Genomic DNA, 7,490 nt, shown 5'->3' with positions numbered 1-7,490 from the left:
CTCAAAAAACCGTTCTGCTTACAGTAAACACAGTCGGTAGTCTGGCGCTCCGTTTACAACGGGATTTTTGGACGGAACTTGGCGCCAGATTCTACCGAATCTGTGGACATTCAGCAGGATCACTGGGAACACGCCTTAGCAGCCTTACAACTTGCTATTAACTGTACAGTACCTTTTTTTTTTTCGGGTAGAGGGCCGAACCTCCTACGAGGTCCCCGCGCAAAAGGGGCGCGCGGGGTATGTGAGACTCAACGGTCTGCATGGTGTTGTGAGTAGACCGCGGGCCCAAGGATTTTAGGACCCACCCACTAAACGACTCCCCTGCACTCTTACACCTGACGTCCGATCCCCTCCGAGGTCAGAACCCGGATGAGGTAGGGGGGCTACCGCGGTCAACACTACAACCAGACGGCGCGGCTCACCCCAAGGACGCCCAGCCGACGGAGCCTTCGAGGCGAATCGAAGGCTCTGAAACGTCGGCCGTCTCGGTACGGCAGCCCGTCGGGCCGCCCAGACGGTTCCGCTGGTGTCCCGGAATACCCCGCTGGACCAGAACCAGCCTGCCGCGTCGGGACGCGATACACCGTCGACCGGTCGCTCTATTCACTCCACGGCAGCGCGCTAGAGTGCTGGTAGCGCGCCGCGCGGCCTCACCCCCTCAGGTCGCCCCTTGACCTTCACCGGGGGGAAGCCGCCACCTACAGGGGTTGGCTCTGCCCCTGGCATTGCTGAAGTCCATGAGCGACGGTAACCACTCACCATCAGGTGGGCCGTATGCTCGTCTGCCTACAAGGGCAATAAAAAAAAAAAAAAATATTTGTTTGTTTGTTTGAATAGGCTCCGAAACTACTGAACCTATTTAAAAAATTCTTTCACTGTTTGGAAGCTACAATATTCCCGAGTAACATAGGCTATAATCTTTTTTTTTTTTAATTAGGGATCCTAACTCAATCTCCAATAATGTAACGCAAGGTGTAAAAAAAAATACCTATAATATTCTTTACATCGCGTGCGCTGCGAAAATTATTGATGATAGAATAAAGTAATCTATATTAATATTATCTATACTAATATTATAAAGAGGAAAGATTTGTTTGTTTGTTTGTATTGAATAGACTCCGAAACTACTGAACCGATTTTAAAAATTCTTTCACTGTTTGGATGCTGCACTATCCCTGAGTGACATAGGTTATAATCTTTTTTTTTTAATTAGGGATCCTGACTAAAACTCCAATAACGTAACGCAAGGTGTAAAAAAATACCTAAAATATTCATTACATCGCGTGCGCTGCGAAAACTATTGATGATAGAATAAAGTAATCTATATATCTATACTAATATTGTATTATCTATATCTATACTTATATTATAAAGAGGAAATATTTGTTTGTTTGTTTGTATTGAATAGGCTCCGAAAATACTGAACCTATTTTAAAAACTCTTTCACTGTTTGGAAGCTACAATATTCCCGAGTAACATAGGCTATAGTATTTTTTTTTTAAATTAGGGATCCTTACTCAAACTCCAATAATGTAACGCAAGGTGTAAAAAAAAATACCTAAAATATTATTTACATCGCGTGCGCTGCGAAAATTATTGATGATAGAATAAAGTAATTTTTGGATCACCACTGTAGATGTTGTTACCAATTGTGACTTCAGTAATAAAGAACTAATACACAATAATGAAAACACCGCTTATTCCGTAAGATGGTACATGTGCTTACATAAAGACCGGCGCCGGGCAACTGGTGCAGTGTAATGCAATAACTGCATGCGCAAGCGCTTACGTGTCCCTACAATATTCCTCCCCTTAAAAAAATTCTTGTTACAATTATATTAAATTTTTAAGTTTAAAATTATACAATATATCTATATAATATATAATCCTAGTAGTTAGCAACGCACTGTGTCACAGCAGCGGGTGCCGAGTCATCGGTAATGTAATGCGACGAGTTGCACGAATCGCAAGTACAAACTACGTTCACAAGAATTATTACGTAAACAAAACATAGTTAACAATAACATACTTCGTACAATTGCCTCTCTTTTGGGGCATTAGGTATATAAATGCTTAATAAATAAAATAGAGTTATTAATAAACACTTCAAATATAATTGTGAAGTCATAGGATGGCCGGGTTGTGTCATATATATATTTTATATTAAAACGACGAGCTCTGCGTGTGACTTGTTTTATTGGCGGAAGTAGTCTGACTCTGTTGCCATAGATTAGGTACATTCTTTACCTGACATCTCCCCTTTTAAGTTATAGACTAAACTTATTTTTAAGGTAAGTACAATACTTTTCTTATATGACTAATTTTCTTAGTAGCTAAGACATTATGAAATATGACTGACTATTTACAAACAATACTTAAATTAATATCTTATGAACTTATGACTAATAATTACAAAAGCGTTGAGGAGGTCTAATAATACGTCCGGAACGTGTTGTTTTGGGTAATTGACTAATATCTTTTCCTTTTTTAGGTATCACTGTTTCTTTGGAGACTGGAACTACAGGTTTTAGTATGTGCTCCCGATTTCTCCTGAATGTTCCTTCTGGGGACTGAATAGTATAACTACGAGGTTCATTTTCTGCTTGTTTTATACGACCTGGAACCCATGAACTATTGGGCTTGTGTTTGAAATATATTTTATCACCAACTTGTAAATCTGACAATTGTTTTGTGTGTTTATTATAATAAAACGTTGAATATTCTTTCTGCTTTTCAATATTTTTAGATAATATTTTAATATCGACTAGTGAAGGTGATAATTGAGTGTCTGTGACTGGTATTTTAGTGCGTAAACATCTAGACATACATAATTGTGCTGGAGAATAACCACTTTGTTTTGGTGTATTCCTGTACATAAGCAATGCAATGTAAGGATCTGTATTGTCTGCTTTACATTTATTCAATATATGCTTAACTGTACCAATTGTTCTTTCAACCATACCATTTGACCGACTGAAATATGGACTTGACTTTATATGCTTAATATTCCAATCAATTGTAAATAAATGAAACTCTTTGGAATTAAAAGGTGGACCATTATCACTAATCATAGTTTCAGGTATGCCATGTCTAGAGAAAATTGACTTTAATTGAGTTATGACTGATATAGCATTTGAGCTACTATTTAATATGGCTATTTCTGCATATTTTGAGAAATAATCAACTACAATTAAGTACTTTTTACTATCAAAATCAAATAAATCTATTCCTACTTTATTCCAAGGCAAAAGTTTATAGTCATGATGAATAATAGGTTGCTTGGAATTATTTCTTCTATAAGTAAGACATGTATGACATTGGTTAATATATTTTTCAATATCATTGCTCATTTGTGGCCAAAAGACTGAAGATTTTGCCAGACGTATGGAACTGTTTATACCTAAGTGTCCTTCATGTACTAATTTTATAACATAATCTCTCATATTTTCAGGAATTACTATCTTATCACTCATTAATATAATATTATTTTTGACTACATGCAATTTGTCTTTTAAAGAAAAATAAGGTTTAATTGACTGATTAACTGACTTTTTATGTTCAGGCCATCCATTTTGACAATAAAATACAATTTTAGACAATGTTGGATCCTTAGTTATTGACTCTTGAAGTTCCTGAAGTTTTTCTTGACTTATTGACAAATCAGATACAATTAGATTAATATGTAAATCAATATCACTATCTAAATCTAATAATGTATTATCAGGAAGAGGTGCTCTGGACAAAGTATCAGCAATATATAGATATTTGCCTGATTTATATACAACATTAAGATCATATGGCTGTAAACGCAACATTATTCTCTGTAGCCTAGGTGGAATATTCTGTAATGATTTCTTAAACATACTTATCAGTGGCTTATGGTCAGTTTCAACTTTAATTTGTCTCCCATATACATACTGATGTAGCTTTATATTGTGACTTACTTGCGCGTCCCTGTCCGCCATGTTGTGTGTCTTCGACTTTATCCATTTTAAACATTATTTCTCGGATATTTTCGTATTTTTATATAATATTTTTCAAATCCCACTTCTGACACCATGTGAAGTCATAGGATGGCCGGGTTGTGTATACTTTTAAAGTGCATTGATATACTTTTAAAGTGCATTGACCTACTGTGGGTATTATTTCACCACTGTATGATGATAATTTATGTATACTCTTTGATATACTGTCTAAGGGAGATCCTAACTGATGAAAAGTTTTTAAATTCAATATGTTAGTATCAGCACCTGTGTCTAGTAGAAAAGTAACATTATGACTATTTATTGATAAATTTATCTGCCATGACTCTTTGTTTACATTATTGACATAAATTGTTCCCATATGTAGCCTATTATTTGTGTCTATATTGGGACTATGGCCTTCAGTTTCTACAAAATGGACATTTTTATTCTTACATGCTACTGCAAAATGATTATATTTGCCACAATTTTTACATTTTACCCCTAAGGCTGGACATTTATACCTATGTACTTGTAAGCACCTACCACATTTTCTGTTTACTTGGTTATTTGACTGTTGTCTGGAACTAGACGTATGTCTGCTCTGGCTTGACTGTAGATCTCTTGCATGTGAAGAACTAGTTGACTGCCTTTGTCTTCTATAACTGGAATTAGACTGGACCTGCCCGATGAATGAAGTTTCTTCCAATAATTTAGCTTGTTGCCTGGTCGTCTCCAACTGCTTGGCTAATTGAACAGCTTGGTCAAGTGTCTCCGGCTTTTGTATAAGAATTTTTTCTTTTATGTATTGGTTTTTTGCATGTAGATTCCAGCTAAATATATCTCTAACTAGGTCATCTTCCAATGAATCAAAGTTACATTGTCTGCCAATATTTTTTAAATCTGTTACATAGTTGTCTATCGATTCTTCGAGATTTTGTCTTCGATTGAATAGTTTATGACGTTCCATTGTCACATTTATTTGAGGAATGAAGTGATTACTAAATTTCGACGCTAATTCTTCAAAGGATATTGTATCTATATCGACATTAAATGAATAAAATATCACTAACGCGTCTTGTCCAATGTGATGTAACAAGATGGCGACTTTGCGTTGATCGCATTCATCTTCCAGATTATTAGCTCGCATGTATATTTTAAGTTGAGTATACCAGTTTTTCCAAGTTAAGGGCATGTTTGAGCTTCTCATATCTAAGGGTTGGAGTCCATATGTGACTGATGCAGCTTTATATTGTGACTTACTTGCGCGTCCCTGTCCGCCATGTTGTGTGTCTTCGACTTTATCCATTTTAAACATTATTTCTCGGATATTTTCGTATTTTTATATAATATTTTTCAAATTCCTTGCTTCTGACACCATGTGAAGTCATAGGATGGCCGGGTTGTGTCATATATATATTTTATATTAAAACGACGAGCTCTGCGTGTGACTTGTTTTATTGGCGGAAGTAGTCTGACTCTGTTGCCATAGATTAGGTACATTCTTTACCTGACAATAATCACATATAATCACACTTTAAATATAACCAGCCGTATCAGTTGCGTTGGTAGCGGGCTGCTGTTGCACAGTTTGTATCCTGACTACAGGTGGATTGACGTGCCCCACCGTCATTTCCTTTTTTAGCCAGTTTCTGATTTTCCGATGGCAGTGAATCCGCATTCCGTAGCACAGAATTACTGATAATAGTACCGCAATAACTATAAGCACTATACCAAAATTTTTGATCTTATTATCGAGATGTCCGGTAACAACTTGCGCTTGGGCAATAGCAGTATTATCTTTGCTCTCGTTGATACCCATTGTGACTAATAGACTGATTCACAAAACTAATAAACAATTACTGTATAAATTCCAAATGTGATCTGCTATATAACAACTAAAATGCTAAGTCAGAATTTGACCTACATACTCGTAATAGGTACACGTATGACGTGCGATGCGATTCAGGTTGAAATTGTACACGTGAATTTCAACATAATTGAATGCAACTTTGTAGAACAATGCTTGGTGCAAGTACATACTCAACAATATATTTATGTAATTTAACGTAAATGGATGCAATGCCATTACCTTAGAATATATATTTAGGTATCTAATAACTACTACACATAATATAACTACATAGTTAACATTATGAAACTGTAAATATTATTGCTATTATAAAATTACTTAATATATTAAAATTACTTAATATATAATATAACTTAATAAAACAACATTACATTTAATACTAGTCTAAAAATCTTAAAGGTTGTTTAATTACGCGTCCACTTCTAGTCACAAAGTGTTTAGGTGGTAAAATGTGGGGCCTCGGAACACGCGTTTCATCATTATCTAATATAATCGTATTATCATTATTATTTTCTTTGAGGTATGTTCCATGGGGAGTGCTCTGAGGAATTGTTCGAGATGATACCGGCATCTCGTTTTTACCATCGCACCGCCCGCCACCGGAGTAGAGTTCATCCATACTACCTGGAGCCACTGCGGTCATCCACAGTGCGTTTCCAGAGGTCTTTTTTGCCACGTACCATCCGGCTATGGAATGAGCTCCCCTCCACGGTGTTTCCCGAGCGCTATGACATGTCCTTCTTCAAACGAGGCTTGTGGAGAGTATTAAGCGGTAGGCAGCGGCTTGGCTCTGCCCCTGGCATTGCTGAAGTCCATGGGCGACGGTAACCACTCACCATCAGGTGGGCCGTATGCTCGTCTGCCTACAAGGGCAATAAAAAAATAAAAAAAAAGGACGTAAGCAGGTTTTAACCTATCAATCGATATACGAGCTTGACGGTCAAATAATTGCACTAAGAAAACTTTCGGTCCTCTTTCAATAACTCTAAAAGGGCCATCGTAAGGCGGTTTAAGCGACTTATGAACTGCATCGTCTCGAACGAAAACAAAACTACATTTATGTAGATCTGGATGTACAAAAATTTATCGCGAGGTTTGGTTTTCTCTTACTGGACGAAAGCTTTTAATAATTTTTTGTATTTTGCTTACTAAGCTAATTGGCTCGCATAAATTTTCCTCCTTACTGACATCGTAAAAATCTCCAGGTAAACGTATATTTTTACCGTAGGTTAACTGTGCTGCACTGACTCCGCTATCACTGCGCACGGACGCGCGTAAACCAAACATTGCCGTAGATAATTCGTCTACCCAAGAAGTATCATTTAGCCTTATCATCAGTGCCACCTTTAATGACCGGTGCCATCGTTCAACTGCGCCATTACTTTGTGGGTGATACGGTGTGGTGCGAATTTTGTTGATCTGTTACACACTACTCTACAAAGTAGCTTTGCCCTAATCAGCTCGTTTACTAGCTCATTGTGTTTTTCCATTAGAGTCATCATTTTTAGCTTTCATGTAAAATCAAATCGTATTGAAAACCAGTTAGAATCTGGAAGCCGTCGCGAGCATACATAAATTTGAGAAGTCAACAATAGTGTTGTAAAATTGTGAATTCTAATAAAGACAGTTTAGTCGTGAAAAGTTTTTGTGTTTTT

Source organism: Bombyx mori, chromosome W (assembly GCF_030269925.1).
Source record: "Bombyx mori chromosome W, ASM3026992v2".
Lineage (NCBI taxonomy): Eukaryota > Metazoa > Arthropoda > Insecta > Lepidoptera > Bombycidae > Bombyx > Bombyx mori.
Note: the sequence above shows the minus strand (reverse complement) of the source record.